The sequence below is a fragment of the Ictidomys tridecemlineatus genome, chromosome 5 (assembly GCF_052094955.1).
Source record: "Ictidomys tridecemlineatus isolate mIctTri1 chromosome 5, mIctTri1.hap1, whole genome shotgun sequence".
Taxonomy (NCBI): Eukaryota; Metazoa; Chordata; class Mammalia; order Rodentia; family Sciuridae; genus Ictidomys; species Ictidomys tridecemlineatus.
The window spans coordinates 183,277,602-183,298,406 of NC_135481.1; the positions used below are offsets into that span (position 1 = coordinate 183,277,602).

Consider the following 20,805-nt stretch of genomic DNA (forward strand, 5'->3'; position numbering starts at 1 on the left):
CACTCACTACCACCCAAGGAGGACCCCAGGAAACCAGTGAGCACAAGTTCCTCTTGAGCAGGCCACCACTTGTGTACATGCACGCGTGTGTACATGTATATATACACACACATAAAATTAGAGCATGATAAAGATATAGCACAGAGTAAGGAGGAAATGAAGAATTATTCCATCCACAATACTAGATCCGTGGCTTCACCATATGGGATCCCATATGGATTTTAAAACTCAGTGAAAATCAACCAAGAAACCTGGGGAGGGGGGGATGTAGATGAATGGCCTTTAAGGGAAGGGAAAGGATTTTACATGCATAAAAATGGTGGGGAAAGGCTGGGGTCATAGCTCAGAGGCAAAGTGCTTGCCTAGCTTGCCTGAGGCGTTGAGTTCATCCTCAGTACCACAAAGAAAGAAAGAAAGGTATTGTGTCCATCCACATCTTAAAAAAAATTAAAATTAAAAAAATACACAATGGGAAAAATCATGAAGGAAAAGATAATGAATATGACTACGTAAAATTTTTTAAATTTTAAATAGACTCAGGCAAGATAATTAATACCACTCTTTAAAAGGGGCAGAGATCAAAGCAGATAATTCACAAATGACAAAATGCAAACTGCTAATATGCATACAAAAAAGATGTTCAATCATGCTTACAGACATAGAAAAGCAAGTTAAAGCAGCAACAAGATGTCATCTTTTTCCTATCAAATTGGGTTTTGTTTTTTTTTTTTTTTTTTTTTTGGAGGGCGAGTACCAGGGATTGAACTCAGGGCCCTCAACCACTGAGCCACATCCCCAGCCCTATTTTGTATTTTCTTTAGAGACAGGGTCTCACTGAGTTGCTGAGCACCTCGATTTTGCTGAGGCTGGCTTTGAACTCGCGATCCTCCTGCCTCAGCCTCCCAAGCCGCTGGGATTACAAGCATGCACCACTGTGCTGGCTATCAAATTGATTTTTAAAAATTGTAGTGATATTAGGTTCTGAAAATCGGCTTTCTATTATGTTTTGAAAACAGTAAAAGTCTTTATGCTGGATTCTTCACACACAAAAAAAAAATGTGGTTTATAAAAGGAGAGATTTTTTAAGACATATCAGCAAAATGAAAAACACGGACTTTTTGTTTGGATCCTTTTTCAAATAAGTTAGCTCTAAGAAATCAGTTTTGAGATAATTGGAGAAAATTGAACATGGACAAATATTAGACGTGATACTAAGGAATTATTGTTCTTTTCTATAGGTGTGCTAATGGCATTCTGATCGTGTTTTTAAGTAATTATTTTACCCATTTGAGAAGTAAAATAACTTTCACAGGGAAAATAATACAACATCTGGAATTTGTTTTAAGATAGTCCAACAAAAACAGAGAGAAGGCCTAACTAAAACATCATTGTCAGAATTCGAGGAATTGTTAAAGCTAGTAATTATAAGGGGACAATTGTACCATTCTCTTTTGTGCATATTTGAAGGTTTTTTTAAATAATAAAAGGTGGTTTTGAAACATCAGTTGAGCCGGTCATAGTCTTGAGATTCCATCCTGAGAAAATAATCAAAAAATGTACACAAAAGACTGTGTGCAAAGATATCAATAAGAAATCTGGTCAAACAGGAAAAAAAAAATCAATTGTAAGCAAAATATCCCACACAAGTTGCGGTACAGCCAAAGAACAGAATACTAGGCCACTGGTGTAAAAACATATTTTTAAAAACACACATTGACCTTTGAAAAATATTTATATGCTAAAGTAGGGGTGGGGGGGAGTAAGAAACAAAGTTGTATATCCACTATGATCCCAATTATCTTAAAAGCAGATATATTTGTGCAGAAAAGAAAGGCCAAAATGTTAACTGTGGTCATCTTCGGGAGGTATAATTACAAATTATTTCTATTTGCTTCTTTAAACTTTTCTGTATGCAAGAAGGTGGAAAAAAAATGTAATTATCTTAAGGGCTAGAGCCAAAGTTCCTCTTAACAAAAAAAAAAAAAATCCAGCTTTGGAAAAACACCTAGACAAGTAGGATCCTTGAGGGATCAGCCCCAGGGGGAAAGAGATGCCAAGTCAGACTCCCCTGGGCAGCTGTGCAGGGCTAAGAATCAGGGAGGGTCAGCAAATGAAAGCCACCGAGGGATGCACGGTCTCCTGGGAAGAGTGAATGCTCTCCACCTACAGCACCGAAGCTCACTGCACCTGGAACTCGGACAGGTGATGTTGCTTTCCCTCACCCCAGCTGAATCATCAACCTGCATGTTCTGAGGTCCCCACAATAAACAGGAGCTGTTCTACAATCAGAAGAAAGAATTGTTTTGTTTATCTTTCCTAAGGAAAACAAAGCCTTCTTTATCTCACAACAGAAAATGCCTTTCTAGAACCCCACCCCTATCATTCCCGGCGTGAACCCATCCAGAGTCATCTCCATCTCTCACCTGAGGCAGAGGTAGTTTAAAGATGGCATTCGCTTCTTCTGACTGTGTGGTCACTCCTTGTCCCTGATACTGTCATGGTTCTGAATCTCCTCCCCAGGTGAAGCTACCTTCTCTAGGTGGGCTCCAGGGGACATTAATCTTGTTTAAATTATAGTACACACACTAGAATGCAATAAATCTGCTCAGTTCAAGGTAAGAGGTAACTATGACCTCCCTCCAACTAGATTCTAGACTTCTAATAATGTGGCCTTGAACATTAAATGTTTGTTGACTCATAATTGTGTCAGTTATTAAGCTATTGTCTACCAGCTCCTTCCCACCCTGCCATACTCGCTTTTTGATGCTGGAGCTGGGGCTCTCCTGATTTCTCGAGATCAGAAGGCTCCACATTCAGTTTTGTCAATAGGAAAGTTTCAAGGGAACCTGAAAGGCTGGAGAAAGAAGAAGGGTGTGCTCTACTCTCATGTTAGTTCTTTTCCCAGTATCATCACCCCAGCACACCACTTCACCCTGGCAGGAGCATCTGGTCCCAGTAACAGAACTAATTCCAGTCCCCAGTTTTTCCAACACTAGCAGATATAACACAGCCTTGTCACATCATCTTGGAGACACTAGCCCTTGTCAGCTGGCATTTCCTCCCCAGGGTCTGAGTCCTGGCTCCCTGGGGCTCTTTTTTCAGGTTCAACTTTAACAATCCCAACCTCTCAGCTGCAGATGGTTGCTTCCTGTAGTAACTCCCCTCACCCCATACCCTAGCTCTCTTTTTTTGCCTTTGCAGTCTTCCCATGACTAATTTCCTTAGCAGGCTTCTTCCTGTTAGGACACTGGTGTGGTTTGTTGTTTGTTTGGTTCCAGGGATTAAACCAGGGGCACTTAACCACTGAGCCACATCCTCAGCCCTTTTTCATATTTTATTTTGGGACAGGGTCTCACTAAGTTGCTTAGGGCTTACTAAGATTCTGAGGCTGGCTTTGAGCTCATGATCCTCCTGCCTCAGCCTCCTGAGCCACTGGGATTACATTAGGAGCGCTATATGGCCCCTGGCTCTGGTGTGATTTCTGTCTCCTAATTGGACCATGGCAAACACACTGCTGCTGAGTCTCATCTTCCCCTCCTGTGTACCTGCGAATGATTTTCTACAAGGATCTTAGGTTTCCTCCTATTAGGATTGAAGCAACACCACCTGTCAAGAGGGCAGCAGACCCACACTGTCTTCTAGTATGCTTCAAACATTTTTCCGTTTCCTGTCATCTACTGGTGTGATGGACTTATACTAGAGACTTCATGCAAGACATTAATGGAAACCCTACTAAGGATGGAGACTCCATGAACCTCCACAGACCTCCCTACTTTTCTCCTAATGCATCACCCAAGAGGCCTTCCTCACACCTGGGTGCTCATGAATCACACCAGAGCTGAGACCTGTAGAAAGCCATACATCAATCATCTTGAAATTGCAGTCAGAGCCAGAGGGGCCTGTCTGGTGTGCGCTGGCACTGCCTGAGCTGACTGTGGACCTGAGGCATCACTTGGAGAGCTGCAATCACCAGTCCTGCTGCACTTGGAGCATGCTAACCCAGGTCCAGTGTTCATGCTGTTTACAAATTTCATAGCAAAGCAGCACAAATGATATCAGAAGTCTGTCTTGTAAATGGCATGCCAATTATATAATTTTCCCAGGAATTTTTTTTACATCTAAGTAGCACAAATTTTCTTAACCAAAAAAATAAAAATTAAAAATATGAAGTGGTGGCCTGGGGATGTGGCTCAAGCGGTAGCACACTCACCTGGCATGCGCGGGGCACTGGGTTCCATCCTCAGCACCACATAAAAAAAAAAATAAAGATGTTGTGTCTTCCAAAAACTAAAAAATAAATAAATAAATATTTAAAAATCCTCTCTCTCTTTAAAAAATTTTTTTAAAAAATATGAAGTGGTATCCAAAAATAGCACATGGGTTTTTGTCACCTTAATTTGAAACACTTCCTCTAAGATGGAAATAAGTAAAGTTATAGGTCAAAGATGCTCCAAGGTCAGGTCTGGGGACTCAGGCTGTGGGTGGAGGACTGACCTCCTAGGGAAGAGTTGATTTAGGAAAGAAAGGATCATCCCAGGTGGTCTCACCTTTGGGGTTAGTCAACAGATCCCAGAAGGAAAAGGCATAAATAATGGGCATGCCCTCTCTACCAAGCACTAGCTAGACCCCTGTGCATGGCTCATGCAGTCTTCAAAAGACCCCCGTGTTTAAAAAAGAGGCAGCTGAGCTCCTTGAGGTTGCTGTATTTGCCTATGAACATCACAGACAGGAAGGCCTAGAGGACAGTCCAGCTTTCCCCACTTCTCCCCCTCCAAATTGCTGACACAGCCCCAGAGGTCAGTGGCTCAACACAATAACCATTATTTCTCCCTCAGCAACAGGCTCCCAGGGGTATAGCTGGCTAGGCAGTTCTTCAGTGCAGCTGTCCCCAAGTAAGGACCTCAGGACCCAGGTACCTTGATGTCAAGGCTTCATCAAGAGTCCCCTCCATGTAGTCAGCAGACAGAATAGGAGAGGATGTATAAAAAGGGCAGCTTCTTTTTTTATCAGCAAGAGCAGGACAGATGCAAGAGGCACAGAGGACAAATTTAGACGACACTGCATATGGATTCTGAGTCTCAATAGGCCATGTGACAAGTTCTTGCCAATGGAATAAAAGCAGAAAGGTAGATACTGTGGATCCAGAAGTCTCTGCTCCCAAACCCACTGTGACACCCAGGTCTTACCAGTCGCCCCTCAGACTGAGGCTGTTCCCTGTCCTCTAGGCCCTGGCTGGGTACCAGGCCCAGGGCCTGGGAAGGCACGTCATCACTACTTAGGGACGCTGGCTGCTACAGGACCTGTTTACTCATCGACAAGAAGGCCTGCCACCATCTCTTGGACACTCCCAGAGCCAGGACCCTGCTTCCCACCCAGTGGCTCTCCACTCCTCCTCCTTCCTCCAGCCCAAGGGATTGAGGTCTCTGTTAGTTTCCTAAGGCTGCTGTAGCAAAGAACCACGAATTGAGTGAAACTGAACAGAAATTTGTTGCTTCTGTTCTGGAGGCTGGAGGTCCATGATCGAGGTGTCGGTCTGATTGGTTTCTCCTAGTGACTGTGAAGGGGACACTTCTCCCCTAACTTCCAGTGGTTTGTTGCCAAGCTTTGTCATTCCTTGCCCTGAAGACATGTCACCCCATTCCTGCCTGCAGCATCCCATGGCATTTTCCTGTGTCTCTTCACAAAGTCTTCCCTCTGTGCATGTCTATCTGTGTGCAAATTCCCCCCTTCTAGGAGGCACAGTTATATTGGATTAGGGCCCCTTTAATGACCTCATTTTAATTTGATTATCTGCAAAAAAAAAAAAAAACAAAACTATTTCCAAATAAGGTCACCCCCTAGGTACTGAGAGACAAAACTTCAACAGCTTTTGAGCAGTATCACTCAACCCATAAGGTCCCATCCTGCTTTGGATCTTGACAGAAACTGCTCTAGACATCCTGGGCCACCCCACACCTAATAACCAGGGCAAGGACCCCTCTGACAGCAACCCCTACCCCCTCAGGCCTGGAATGTGAGTGGCTGTGGGCAGTAGGCATGTGAGAAGAGAAATGGGAACAGCCAAACTCGGAGCCCTGCAACATCAGTAGCTTCATAATGATTAATAATTATTAATAAGTGATTAATAAAGATTTATCAGGACCCTTCCCAAGAGCTGCGGAAAAGGCTGGCTAATAACACAAAACAAATGGATAGAAAACTCAGAGAAGCTGCTCAGGAGACTAGAGACCAAGCGGCTCACTCTTAACCACCTGGGCTCCAAGGCAGACCTAGGTAGGAGTCCAGCTCTGCCACTTTTTGGCTAAAGCACTTGGGGCAGTTCCTTCTTTTCACCCCAGGATGGGGACAGCATCGCATTGGCAAAGTGCCCACACAGAATAGGTGCTCTGAGAGTATTTGTCAAAAATTACAGGAAGGGGCTAGAGACATAGCTCAGTTGGCAGAGTGCTTGCCTCACATGCACAAGGCCCTGGGTTCCATCCCCAGCACCACACACACAAAAAAAGAAATTACAGGAAAGACCTGAGGCTGGACATGACTGAAGTTAAGCCCCAAGTCTTTGCCACCCCAGGCTCAGCTCAGCCCCACCAGCTGATCACAGGAAGTGAGAGCCAAGGTGGGGGGGCAGCCTCACAGGTTCCTGGCCCTGAAAGAACCTAATAACACTATCAGACCCAAATGTTTGGCTTAGAGCAGTCACAGTGAAGGCTCATCCCTTCTTCCAAAAGCCTCCTATGTATCAGGCACTGTTGGAGACAACTACCACCCGCCCTTAACGAAGAAGGAAACCGAGGCTCAGAGAGGTTAAAAGACTTCTCTTAGACCACACAGCTGGAGAATGTTAGAATCAATGTTTAAATCAAAGAGGCTGGATAAGACTTCCTTCTGCTCACTCCCAGCTATTAGGGCCTGAGCCAGTGACTCCTACAATGGATGCTATATGACAGTGAAGTTGATAACAGGGAAAGGAAGGGAGGGAGGGAGGGAAACAGGCAGAGGCACACACACATGCACACATTCACACACACATACACACACACATGCATTCCTATGCCTCCACAGATAATCTTACACATATGCACACATTCACACACTCATACATGTACTCACTCTCTCTCTCTCACATACACACACACACACACACACACACACACACACACACACACACACACACACACTGCCCAGGCTTCTGGATACATTTAGGGTCCAGGACCACTGTTCCCACCATGCCCTATTTCACTTTTCTCCTGATGTTCCCAGAACCTCCCCTTCTGAGGTTCTCAGCAAGTTTATATTTGGGAATAATTGTAATGTAATTTGATACATAATTAGGACAGAATAGAAGGCTGCGTTTTTAACTACCCATACATCCCCATCTCATTTAAATAATTCCTAATATATCCAAGCAGGCTGCCTCGCTCGGCACTGGTGTGTATTGAACTGAGGATAATGAAATAAGGGATGGGAGAGGGAAATGCTATTTCAGAGTCTGAAGATCACCAATTAATGACATGAAAAACCGAGAGGGACTCTGTTCACTTAATGTCCCCTGTGCAGGGCACAAACACAGGCCCCTGACAGGCTCCCTGTTCAGAGCAGTTAGGACCAGGCAGAGAAAACAGACAGGAGTAGGGCTGTAGTGCCTGACACTTGGGAAGAACTAAATAGCATTTTTTAAATTTGTGCTGGACTCCAATGACATCACATAACAAAATATGCTTCCATTTGTCCCAGCCCAAGCCCACCCCCACCCCCCACAGGCTCACAAAATTGATTTGGGGCCAGGCTCCTAATCCAGTGCCTAGAGAAGATCCTTCCAGACCCCTGTGTGAGGCAGACCCCTCACCCCTGCTGGCCTGGAATGCCTGAAGGGGTCCCCACACTGGGAAACATCCTGTTCCAGGGCTCCCTCCCCTATTGCCAGAATCGTTCTGCTCCAAACAGATGGGCCCCCAGGGGCCGCCCCTGCAGCCGCAGAAGAGCCGCTGTTTGGCCAGGCCCCAGCTCCTTTCACACTCAGGTAAAACTTTAACCAGAGGTCTTTGGCGGCTACGCTGGGCCCTGCGCTCCCATTCAGGGCATGATAAATGACTGCTGTCACCTCGACATGAATGCTCATATTGAAAAGCCCTGCTTTCTGTCTCCCTCCTTTCAGGCCGCCAACTTCTTCTCTCTTAAGTCACTGGGTGTCACTCACGTGTCATGCCTTCCTGAATGCCCCCCAATCACGAACCCACTACTCCCTCTGCCCCTTTCCTCCCACCTGCCCCACCCCTCCCCCTTCCTCTCAGGGCTCCTTCCTTCCCTCCTCCATCCTCCTCTCCAAATTCTCTCCTCTTCCCTGTCCATCTCTTCCTCTGGCCCTGACTTGCCCCACTGTAGTCTCTGGACTAGGGAAGCTTATACTCCTGTCCCCATCACCCACACTGTCACCTGCGCACATGCACACAAACACACACACACACACACACAAGTCCCCCATGCCCCTGTTTCCCCATCGCTGTTTATGTTAGGGTTGTGTTGGCACTGGTACTACACATGACATCCTAAAGAGGAGGAAGGTGACACTGGACAGGAACCCCTGAGAGCAAAGGAAAGGAGCAGATTCAAGTGCCCTAATACAGGAGTTTTCCACCCGGCACCAGCAGTATTTTATGTTGGGTTTCTCTGGAGAGAAACCAAAGATTCCATCAGATCTCCTGAAACAGACCGAAAATCATTGCTGTGCTCATCATGTGGCCTGGGAAACCCATCCACACTGGAATCCCAAGCTGACCACACCACGGGGATCAAAGCCACGCTGTTGGGGTGCTACTCCCCCCACACACACACATCTGAAGCCTTAACCTAGGTGGCTTTCTTCCCTCACCAACAGGTTCATCGGTCATTAGAAGAGCCACTCAGGGACAGCCAAAGATGAGGGGGCCAAAATCCACGGCCGAAAGGTACATCGCGCCACATGCTGGAGGCCCGGAAAGTGCTATTTTCTTTGGGGGAGAAGTGGAATTCTGAAGTGGGTATAGCTGTGCGCATTCCTGTCTTCGTCAGTTCTGCTTTTTTGACCTAACATCTATCAGTCTGGCAGCCAAGGAAGCTAAAGATGGCTTTTCATGGCAGGGTCTGCCGAGTAAGCTGCCTCTTTGGTGCATTACATACCAAGGTCTCTTTTATTCAGGAACTGCTGCTCATTTAGTCACAGAGACAACTTCCAAGTGGCTTTTGGTTTTCTAGCAAATGGACCTGAAAGACACTGGGTGTGAGAAGACCACAGTGACCCTGTGGTGCGCTAGGGCTCCTTAGAACTACCTCCCAGGTGCATTTGGGCCCCATCCTGGGAATGCATTGTGGGAAATGTGTGAGGGCATACAGGAGGCATGGCCCAAGCTTCTGTTTCCCAGACTTCACTCAGTACAAGAGGAAAGAAGGAGATTCACTCACTCTGCACAAGGTCTTCCCTCTTCCCTCTCCCTAAGATTAAGGAACTATGAGGACATGGGTGAGTGGCCACATCTGGCTTCCTAAATGCAACGCTGAGACAATGAACCTAGTCCCATGAGATAACCTCAAAAATGGGATCCTGCAACCAAATATATTAAGAAAACACACCTGCTAATGTCACAATAAACATTATTGTTCAGAGCTTATTCAGAGTTTTGAGGAATTCTCTTATAAATAAATCTCATTAACCCAGGGTTTCCCATCCTGACTTGATAACTGATCCGCTTTTGTGCCGAGTGACTATCAATGTTTCTAGAAATACTGTCTCTTCCAAGGCCCGTGGACTATGTGACATCACTGCTGCTGATAAAGACTCCAGGAGGCAGGTGTAAGCCTTATTCCACTAGACAGCTGAAGCAGTGAGACTCCAGAAGCCAAAGTACATTCTGTAAGTTTCCACAGCCAGTACCTAGCAGACTTGGAATTTGTCTGACTTCAAAGCTGGTCACCCAGTCTTTTGATTCAAACACAAACAACACACACACACACACACACACACACACACACACACACACATTTTAGTTGTAGATGGACACAATACCTTTATTTTTTTTATTTATTTTTATGTGGTGCTGAGTATCAAACCCAGTGCCTCACATGTGCTAGGCAAGTGCTCCACCACTAAGCCACAATCCCAAAGCTGGCCATTTAATTCTTGAGACATGAGAGGATGAACTTAAGAAAAGCAGATACTATCCTAAATTAAAATCAAGGAAAGGAGGACACATTTGCTGAACTTGGTGACCTCTACAGTATAAAACAGATGTAGAATGAGCTGCACATCAGAAAAGGAGACAAGGTGAAAGAAGAAGAAAACACTTGGTGGCTCCTGAATGCTAACATATCTTCCCCACAAAGAGTTCTGATTTCAATTGTCCCTATCAACAGTTTTGGCTTCTGAGCCTCCACCCAGGTTGCTAGAGCCTGGAGGTCTGCCTAGATTGTGATCTATTTCATGTTCAGGTCTATTTTACTTCCTGATCAGCTCTGAATAGACCAGCCTCCTTTGCTGAGATCAAAGAAATAGCAGAGGAGATGTGAGATCAGAATCAAGGGGAGATAGAGCCTATCACCAAGGGGCAGAAAGGCTGGGTTGGCCCCATCTCTCAGACACTACAGCAATCAACTCTCAAGGTTTCCACCCACTGAAAGCTCCAGAAAGAGATGCTAGGTAGCCTGAGTCAATCAGTACCTGGAAGTTCGTTCATATTGTTTTCCACATTTTTTTATTGGTGATTCATATTTTTAAAACCACCATCTCCTCTCCCCCTTAGATGGTATCATTCAGTGTAGAGATGGAGTCTAGCTCCTTAAGGCTTTTTGTTCCTAACATAATTAATTTCCCCATTGAATAAGCCAGTTTGAATATGATTATTTGTTACTTGCAGCCAAAGGCATTCTTACACAGATTTTTTTTAAAGTTGTTATGACACAATATACAACATGATCATGATGGCAGGTGCCATTATCAAAGTATTCACCTAGTTTTCCAGTAAAAATCAGAAGAGAAAATCAGTTAACTTGGTGGGAAGGACCAAGAGAATTTGTTTCTGAACAGAATCTCTGAGGAAGGTTTGTTCACCAAAGTGTGAACCAAGAAGGGGAAGAAGCATTACTGAGCTCCTATTGTTGAGAACTTCAGGTATGTTCTTGCATTGAGGAAACAAAGAGCTTAAGAACTTTGCCCAATGCAACATCACTATTAATCAGCTCGGCCAACACTGAAACCCAAGTCCGCTTTATTGCAAAGCCACTGTGCCTACCACCACTGGCCCACTGATGCCAACCACAGAGTGGACACCCTGCCAAGACCTCAAAGCTTCTGAGCCCTAAAGGAGTCTAACTCCACACCATTGTGAACTGGGCTGAGAGCAATGAGTTGAAGGGTGGGCCCAGCTCTCAGCCACCAGGCAAAGTGGGTACAAGAACTCTCCCACCTTCTGAGCCAATGGGTCCAGCAACCGGTGCTGAAGGGCTGTCCACTGCCAAGACACATGATTCTGGGTGATTTTATAGGCATTGCAAGAATCCTTGCAACCAAGAACATAATTGAGGTGCTGTTATTGCTGATTTTTATTTTATTTATTTTATTTTACAAGAATCAAATTCTATTTCTGGACTATGGCCTTAAAATGAAATACTCAGGCAAGTCTCCTTATGAGTAGCTCTAAATTTCTATCACAAAAATAAATCTTGCATCATTTTAAGAAAGAAGAAGATGATCCACAATTCTGCTGTGTGCTCTCAGTACCACATTTCTGTGCATTGGGGAATTAGACTCTTGGGAAAATCAATGCAAAAAGGGGGAAAACTTAGTAAGCCTGGACCTAAAATGAGAAGTGCCTCATTATTATTAGTGAATAATCACCTTCACATTAGTGAATTAACTTTAAAATATCAGGCTTAACTACTAATTAACCTCCAGCCTATGCTTTAAATAAATTTTATTATAGTTACTTTCCAAAGTAAAAATATCATTAATAACATATGTTCAATGTATATATCTTTCATGTACTGTAATTAATAGAAAGTGATGGGATTTTTTAAAATTTTCCAAACCTGCATGTTTAAAAGGGTAATCAAGAATAAGGCTGGGACCATGGGGCAGGCAGGTATCAGATCATTAATGTCCAGGCAGGAAACTGAGTGGGCAATGTCCTACAGGTCAAGCCTGGTATACACACACAAGCAGCTCCCCAGCCAGTAGAAAAAGTCTGGTTGGGACATATGAGGTTTGGGGCCCAAGTAGGCATCCCTGAGTTCTTCCTGTTCCCAGACCCAGTTGGCCACGTAGAAAGAGGCAGAGTTAAAAATTCAGATCCAGCGGAACCAGGCATTCAGCTTACATCCTGGTCACCAAGGAACATGAGCAACCCAGAGCCTTCTCCCAAGGATGGGGAGGGGTCTCCCACACAGCTCCCCATTCCAGCCACAAGGCTCCCCATTCCAGCCACAAGGCTCCCCATTCCAGCCACTTAGTATGTCCCTGAGAGCTGAGAGCTGTGAGTACCATTATGAAGAGTTACCCAGTGCCAGACCCTCTAGGAAACCCTGTCCATGCCTTATTTTATTACAGCCTCATAATGACCCTGAAAGGTTGGTATGGCAGAGACAGGCAGGGCAACCAAAACCCATAATCCTCCACATTTCCCAGCATCCCTTGCAAAATATTTTAGGGTCATTCAGCTGGATTGTAGCCAGTGAACTAAAAGTAAAAGCAATGGACACCACTTCCAGGCCTAAACCCTAAAATAGAGGTCAGCACACATTTCCTATAAAATTCCAGGTGAGTGAACACTCCAGGCTTTGCAGGCCATATGGCTTCTGGTATGAAAGCATGGGTATATCTGTGTACCAATAAAACTTTATTTATAAAAAAATCAAGTGATGGATTAATAGTGCTTGTGAGTTTGCCAACCCCTGACCAAAAAAACTACTAATAAATCTTTCAGGTGACTTAATACAGATGATCTAGCAGAGAACCATGAGAAGGCCTGATGGGAAGACAGAGCCACCAATGGAAGCCTCAGAGTCACTGCTGTGAAGGAGCCACTGACCCACATGGTACTGCAACAGAAGCAAAAAATAACTTGTATTGTGATAAGCCTTGCAGATGTGGGGATTGTTATTAGCAGCTTTCATTGACAGACCTGATTAACAAGGTAGGTTAAATGGTTCTTTTTGACAGCTATGTAAAATGAGGACCAGGGAAAGAAGGGATACAATTTACAAAGCCAAGAAATAATAGAGGCAGGGCTTAGGAGGCCAGCTCATCCTGGTGCACTGGCAGCCCTCCCCTCCAACCCTGCTATCCCTGCCTCCAGGTGTGCTAGACCTGGGAGGCCAGCATGGGGCCTGCCACCGCCTTCTCCCAGGCCTTAGACCTTCCCCCCAAAGGCAGTGAGTCACACATGAATTTTAAATATATACCAGCTTCAGTGTAGAAGTCAGCCCTGACATCTATAAAATGGCACTAAATCCTGCTTTTATGAGCTCTGGCTGCATTCTGCTGAGTGTTTTATCACACTCATTGGAAGTTTACTGAAGGGAGTTAATAACCCAAAAATGCTGGGACCTGCCCATCTTGGGATTGAGAAGTGAAACCCCCAGCCAATGACTGTGGAGATATTAGCATGTGCTAAAGACACCAGCCCCCTTCTCCACTCTGCCAGTCCAGCTGCACCTTCATTCTTCCACTCACCCACCATTCCTGCCAGCCACCAGCACCCAGGCTGGCCATCAGGTGGTTGGGGAAGGGCTCTGAGAGGGTGGCCTTTAAGCTGAAACCCAAAGGTTAAGAAGAAATTGCCTAGGCCAGAAATGGAGGGAAGGGTGTCCCAGAGAAAAGGAATAGCACAGGCAAAAGGTCTGAGCGCCATGACACCTAACCCAGACAGGAAAGGATTTCCAAGGACAAGTTCCTGAACAACCACAGGCATTCAAAAAGGACACTGTTACGGTCTGAGAATGTCCCACAAGGATTGGGAGCTTGGTCCTAGCATGGCAGTGCTGAGATGGTAGGACTTTTAACAGTTGGGACCTCAGGGGAGGTCCTTAGATCACTTGGGGAACTGTCCTTGGAAAGGATTAAAGCAAATCTCACCAGACCCCTTATCTCTCACAAGAGCAAACCTTTATGAGAGCAAGCCCAAACTCTGAATTACTCTGGCTTCCTACTTTAAGAAGTGATCTCTTCCTCCCTGACATGCTCCTGCAGGTCCTCACCAGAGCTGACTGGTGCTGACACCATACCCTTGAACCTCCAGAACTGTGAGCTTAAAAAATGTTCTTACTTTATAAAGTGAACCTGCCTCTGGAACAGTGGAACAGTGATGAAAAACAGACTAATACAGAGACTAAGGCAGAATAGTCAGAGAGGTAGGAAGGAAAATCAGGCAGAAAGGAGCCACAGGTACTGAGAGGAACATGTCAAGGAGAAAGAGTTCAGTGGCATCAGATGCTACAGAGAAGCTAAGAAAGCAAAGAAAGAGGGTTCTTGGCTTTGGCAATGTCAAAGTCGCAAATATTTATTCCCTACCTCCTGTTGGCCAGACTCCGTGCCAAGCTTCAGAGAAGCAAAAATAAAATGCAGGGGTTTGGGGACAAAGGGAAAGACAGAAAAATATGTGAATAATCACAGTAATCATGTTCAACACCGTGGGATCCTAGAAGATGAGCAAAGAAACTTTACCTCAGAATCAAGGCAACTGCAGAAAGGAGGGTACATCTGAGTTGGTTGTAAAGGATGAATAGGAGCTTCCTAGACAGTTAGGGAGACAGAGGAAACATCACAGGCAAAAGCATCAGAGTGTTGCATTCAGGACTACAAGGAAGACCTTTAACACGGGAGAGGCGGACCACAAGGTTGAGATAAAGGGGAGAGAGTAAAGGCCTTGTCAGCCGAGCCTAGGAGTTTGGGTTTATTCTCCAGCCTGTAGAGAGGCTTGGCGGGAGATAACATCAGATTTGTCCTTTAGAAAATAGTCCCTGACTCTGGGTCTTAAGTCCCTTCCATACTCTGGGCTGAATGGCCTTGGACAAGACCCTTCCATATTCTGGGCCTCAGTTTTACCCTCTTTGCAGTGGGCAGATGAGACCCTCCTTGCCATGTCACACAATCTGTGAGTCTGTGGTTACCCTGCATGCGTTGGTGCTGCTCTGGGGCCCCTTCTGTTTGCATCTGACACAATAAATTCACCGAGCCCTTTCTAGTGTTCAGAGTCACAATTTGCCTGGAGTTTTTGTGAAGGGCTAAAACCCTCTTGGGGCTCACGGTGCCACCAGCATGTGAAGAGCCTTGTTCCCAACTCCCTGGTGAGGATGAGAAGTGAGGACTCCATCTTGGCCCCGGGGAAGGGCTGACATTTGGTAAGATGTCTGTATTTAACTCCCGCAGCTTGACATCTGTTTCCAATTAATTTGCCCGGGTTAGGAGGAGGGATGCTGGCCAGAGCACAGGATTCCGGCTCAGTCCCAGAGAGACGGAGAGAGGCAGCCACAAGGGTTAAGCTGAGCCTGGTCCCCTACTTGGTACCCCTACCCCACACCCCACCGCCAGAGCGCCTTGATCTTCAGGAACCCCCGGCCTGCAAGGCACCCAAGACCTGGTCCACGGCCACCTCTGCAGTTTTCACTTCAGCAATGCCAGGTGTGTCTTTTGAAGAATGTTTTAAAAATCCAATGTCTCTGGATGTACTGAAAAGAGGGGAGTGGGGACTAAGGGGTAGGCAGGAGCCCCATCAGACCTAGATGACAGTAGGAAGGAGTTTGTGTGTTTAACCAAGGTCTTGTGGGAAGTGACATGGTCCAATTTACATGTTTAAAATAACTCTCTGGGGCTGGGGATGTGGCTCAAGCGGCATGCGTGCGGCCCAGGTTCGATCCTCAGCACCACATACCAACAAAGATGTGTCCACCGAGAACTAAAATAAAATAAAATAAAATAACTCTCTGGCTGTTCATGGAGAATGGGTTGAACAAAGGCAAGACTCGGAAAGGTCCTTGAACTCCACTGTCTATCCCAGCTTCCTACCGGAAGCACTTGAAATGTGGCTAGTGTGATCAAGAAACTGAATATTTTTATTTTCTTTCAATTAAACTTAAAATCAAATACTACTTTATTCAGCTATTTAAAAACTTATGTATATTTGGAACAACTTAGGTATGTGAATCTACTTTTCCAACTGTAAATTATATAACATCTAAATGCAGGCCAAGTGTTTCTGATGAAGATTTAGCATTCACCCTGAAATGTGCTGTCAGTGTAAAGTGCATGTGATATTTTGAAGACTTCAGACAAAAAAAAAAATAAAATTAAGACGAAGGTAAGGTGTCTCGATATTGGTTTATACTGATGATGTCAAAATGAATATAGTGAGTTAAATAAAAAAGACTACTCCACATTGAAGTCACATATTTTTGTTTTATTTTGTTTTATTTTTTCAATGTAGCCCCCAAGAAAATGTAAACGTTGGTGCCCAGTCCTTACTGTGCTTCCACAGGAGAGCACTGGAGTTGGAAGAATGATGGTCAGTTAGACTAGGGTAGTAGTGGTAGCTACTAAAAGGAGATGACAAATAGGAGTTCCAGAGGTTGCCTTGGCAGAGATCTGGCTGATAAACAGGATGTTGGGAATGAATGAAGAAGGGAAGGGAGATATCAAATGTTCTGGCTTGAGAATTTGGAGGGACAGTGGTGCCATGTCCTTGAAGCAATGGCAGGGGACTAGGGTTTCTTAGGGTCATGCCAGATGTTATGTTTTGGATACAAGGTGTCCCCTCCAAATTCCTGTGTTAATATAGGAATATTCAGAGGCAAAATAATTAGATTATGAAAGCTATAACCATTGGTTCATCCTAGTTATAATGGAGTAACTGGGTGGCAATTGTAGGCAGGTGGGACATGGCTGGAGGAGGTCACAGGGGTGTGCCTTGGAAAGGTACATCTTCCCTGCAGTCCCTTCCCCTTGCTCTCTCTGTTTTCTGGCCGCCTATGAGCTGAGCAGATTTCCTCCACTAAACCATGATGTTCTGCCTCATCTCATGCCCAGAGCAATGGAGTCGCCAACCATGGACTGAACCTCTGAAATAAACTTTTCCTCCTCCAAACTTATTCTTGTCAGATATTTTGGTCACAGCAACAAAAAGCTGACTAATACACCTTGCAGGTTTGAGATGCCTGCAAGGTGTCAAGCAGACAGTTGGATAGGCAGGCCTCATACCCAAAAGCAAAGTCTGGGATCTAAATTCAGAAGCAACCATTTGGGAAAACTGCATCCCTCCTCTGTGTAAGCACCTCACCCCAGACAGATATGGGTGTCAATCTACTCACGTGCACTCTCAGTTATGACAAGATCTTTGGAACATGAAATATACTCTCTGGCGTTGCATCTTCTCTGGATACAAGCAGCTCTCTCCTCTTCGTTACCCTTCCCCCACAGATGCCCCTTCCTTGGCTCACCCGCCCCCCTCAAACTCACCAGGCAAAACACTGTGGCGAAGGCACCCATGGCAGGCAGTCTTCAGCAGCAAACTGTGGGTCAGGATGTTTGCACAAATGCCTCACAGCGTCATTTATCTTGAGCGATGTCAACTCGAAAAATGTTAGTTCATGTCACTGTCAGAGTAAATGCCAAAAATTAGCTTTCTTTCATCAGAAAACGGAATAATTAACTTTGCAACTGTTTCCAAAACTGCTAATTAATGGGTTTTACCCACTTGATTTGTCAGGCTACACTGTGAGCTGAACAGCAGCCTCAGCCCCTGGAGGATTCCCGTTCTCCCCTTCTCTCTGTCCTCGCCAAAAGTTGGAAGAAGTTATAGGTAAACAAGGGGAAGGCCAGAGGAAAACACTGCTATTTTGGAGGAGGGAGTTTTTCTTTTTCTTTTGGTCTTCTGTCACCTTTCTCTCCTAGGTCATTGTCTCCTGTTGACCTCAAAATTGCAGGGCTCATTGTCCCTAAACTCAGAGGTCAAATCAGATTCCTGTCTGTCTCCCTCATCCAAGGTGGGAGAGCCCTGGAGGCAGACACAGGAGGATTCAAAGGCCAGGTCTGGTCCTTATCAGCTGTGTGACCCTAAGCAAGACACTCCCCTCTCATAACCTCTCTTTCCTCTTCTATAAAATGGGATACATGGTAGCAACACCAGGTTGCTAAAAGCTTAAAGGTAATAACAAATTAAAGCCTCAGGCACCGTAGTTCAGATACAGCAAATCCTTCAATGACAAGGCTGTTACTCCATCTATTCCCGTCTCCTCCATCCCCATGGACCTGGCCAGGCTCAGGGTGGATTTCACCTGGATTGTTGCCTCTTCACCAAGAACCAGCTTGCCCTCTGTGATTGCCAGAGAAATTTCCCCACTGCGCAAATCTGAGCATTGGCGAGACTGGATTATTGGTCCCAATTCTGACACCGCCATATCAGGATTATACATCCACACCCTATGCCCCGTAACTTTCCAGGGTCTCCAATTTCAGGTGGACTGAACTTGCACACGGCACTGATTTTTTTTCTTAATTGTGGTAAAACACATAAGAGAAGATTTGCCATCTTCTCTTTCATCTGACTGCTGTAATACCAGTTGCCAAGAGCATTGCCTTCTCTGGAGAATGGCCATTGGCTCACCAGATCTGTCGGATTGTAGCCAGTGGATTAACCAAGGAGGGGTGTATGAAGGGCTTTGTGGGGAGACAAATGCTAGAGCAATTTTGGCTTCAGGGCTTTCCTCAGAACCAAGCCCAAACTGACATCACATCTTTACTGAAATTCTTTCTGCTGCTTCCTTAACCTCCTGCTCCTGAGAGTTGGCCCCAGAGAAACATTGTCATGATGATGCTCATGAGCAGGAAGAAGTGGTTGTCCTATAGGCCACTGAGATTTGAGGCGCTTTGTTACATGCACTAAGAACTGATACTAGAATCCATAAAACACGGAACACTATCTAGCCATTAAGAATGATGGGAGTTTAATGTGTTGACTTCAAAACACATCAACTTGGCGATTTTGCTTTTTAAAAAAGTTGGTCACAAAACAGCATGTATGACAGTAGTCTTTCTGCTAAAGAAAACTGACACCTGGTCCCATTTGGATTTTCATCTACAGTGAAATCTCTGGCAGGGTTTTGAAGGAGTTAACAGTGTTTATCCTGTGTGCTGGGATGATAGATAATTGTGACTTTGTCTTTGCACTTATCTTAGACCATTTGGTGTTTAAATGGAATTTTATCTTTTTATTTAAGCTTCTTAAAGCAAAAAGAAAAAATGTTACTCTCTTACTCATTTTTAAGCATATACTTCAGTAGTGTGGGGTACATTCACATTATATACTGCATCTTGGGGTCTCTCCTCACCTGCAGAACTGAAACCCTATACTCATTCATTGGTAACTTCACATCCCTTCCTCCCTGCAGCCTGGAAACCATCATTCCACATCTGTCCCCATGAATTTGATGACTCCTGGTCATTCATAGAAGTGATATCATACAGTATATGTCCCTATGACTGGCTTTTTCACTTAACACGATGTCCTCAAGGCTCATCCTTGTCATAGCCTGGGTCAGAATCTCCTTCCTCTTTAAGGCTGAATAATACTCCCATTGATGTTGAACTTGGCCACGTGACTTACTTTGGCCAATGAAATATTAGCAGAAGGACATGCGGTGCACAAAGCCTTAAGTGAGCTGGTGTAGCGGGACCTGGCCTCTAAGGCTCCAGTGAAATGCCATGAGGAGACCGTGCCCCACATAGCTGCCAACTCTTGAGCCTGAATCCCCCAATGACAAATAGGCTTGAGTCCTCCTGGAGGCCTGGAGTCTGGCCTGTTGCAACCAAACCCAGTCAAGGTAAATGGATACTTAAATGACCCATAAGCATAAAGCATTTGGGAATTGGTTTTTAGGTGGCAAAAACTAACATGAAACATGTTACTCTCTCTTCCTACTGCGTGCTGTTGACTGTCTCCAAGAACCCTGCCCCCCAACTCTAGCTGGGATCTGTATTTTAGCATAAAGGGTGGGCTGCAAGAGGCAGGCTACGGACAGGAAGCTGCAAAGGTGGTCTAAGCAGGACTGAAGAAGACTCAAGGTAGGGAGGGCCTGGCCAGCACGCACTGATCTAGGACTTGTTTCAGGATGTCACAGACCTACAGTGCTGGGACTAGGGCCCCTGAGGATCCCTTCCCTACAACCTCACCCCTGCCAAGTGCCCTCCCAAGTTCCTCAAATATGTACTTGAAAGCAGACAGGAAGGCTCTTGATACCCCATCTTTTTTATTCCCAATTAAACTTCAGGTTGATACCCCATCTTGCCCCTGCTCAAGGACTGCTTTCCCATCACAGCATGTCCCAAGGGCTGCAGTGACCCAGCACAGAGTCTGCTGGTAAATTCCATCCCTGGTCAAATACCTCCAGTGTCCCAGGTACTCTGGTGGACCTATTGTCCATAGAAGTGGATGACAGACACAGTCCCTGCCCACCTGGAACTGGCTTTGTTATCAAGGAGATGGGATCTAAAACACATGTAATAGAACACAAGGATAAAAGCAGACCCTACCAAGTCGTTGCTAGGTACAGTCATTATACTAGGTGTTTTGGGTAAACTATTAGATTTAATACTCACTACATCCCTAAGAAAGAATTAGTATTTTTTTATTTCGTTTTTACAGAATGAAGAAAGAGAAGAAAGATTCAGTAGTTTATCACGGCTGGAGACTAGTGAAGCTGGAATTTGGGGACCAGCAGTCTGACTCTAGACTCGCCTCCCTGACCATTTCCCCGCTGCCTCACACTCATTCCTTTATTTAACTGTTC

The 20,805-nt window shown here is 45.2% G+C and overlaps 1 long non-coding RNA gene across 4 annotated transcripts in view; it reads right to left on the reverse strand.

Annotated features, from left to right (window-relative positions):
• LOC144378132 (uncharacterized) overlaps nucleotides 1-20,805 on the reverse strand; it is a 52,634-nt gene that overhangs the window by 17,908 nt on the left and 13,921 nt on the right. For all 4 annotated transcript variants that reach the window (XR_013439710.1, XR_013439711.1, XR_013439712.1 and 1 more), the window contains exon 3: nucleotides 17,477-17,613. This is a non-coding gene — a long non-coding RNA (uncharacterized LOC144378132). The remainder of the gene's footprint in view (nucleotides 1-17,476; nucleotides 17,614-20,805) is intronic.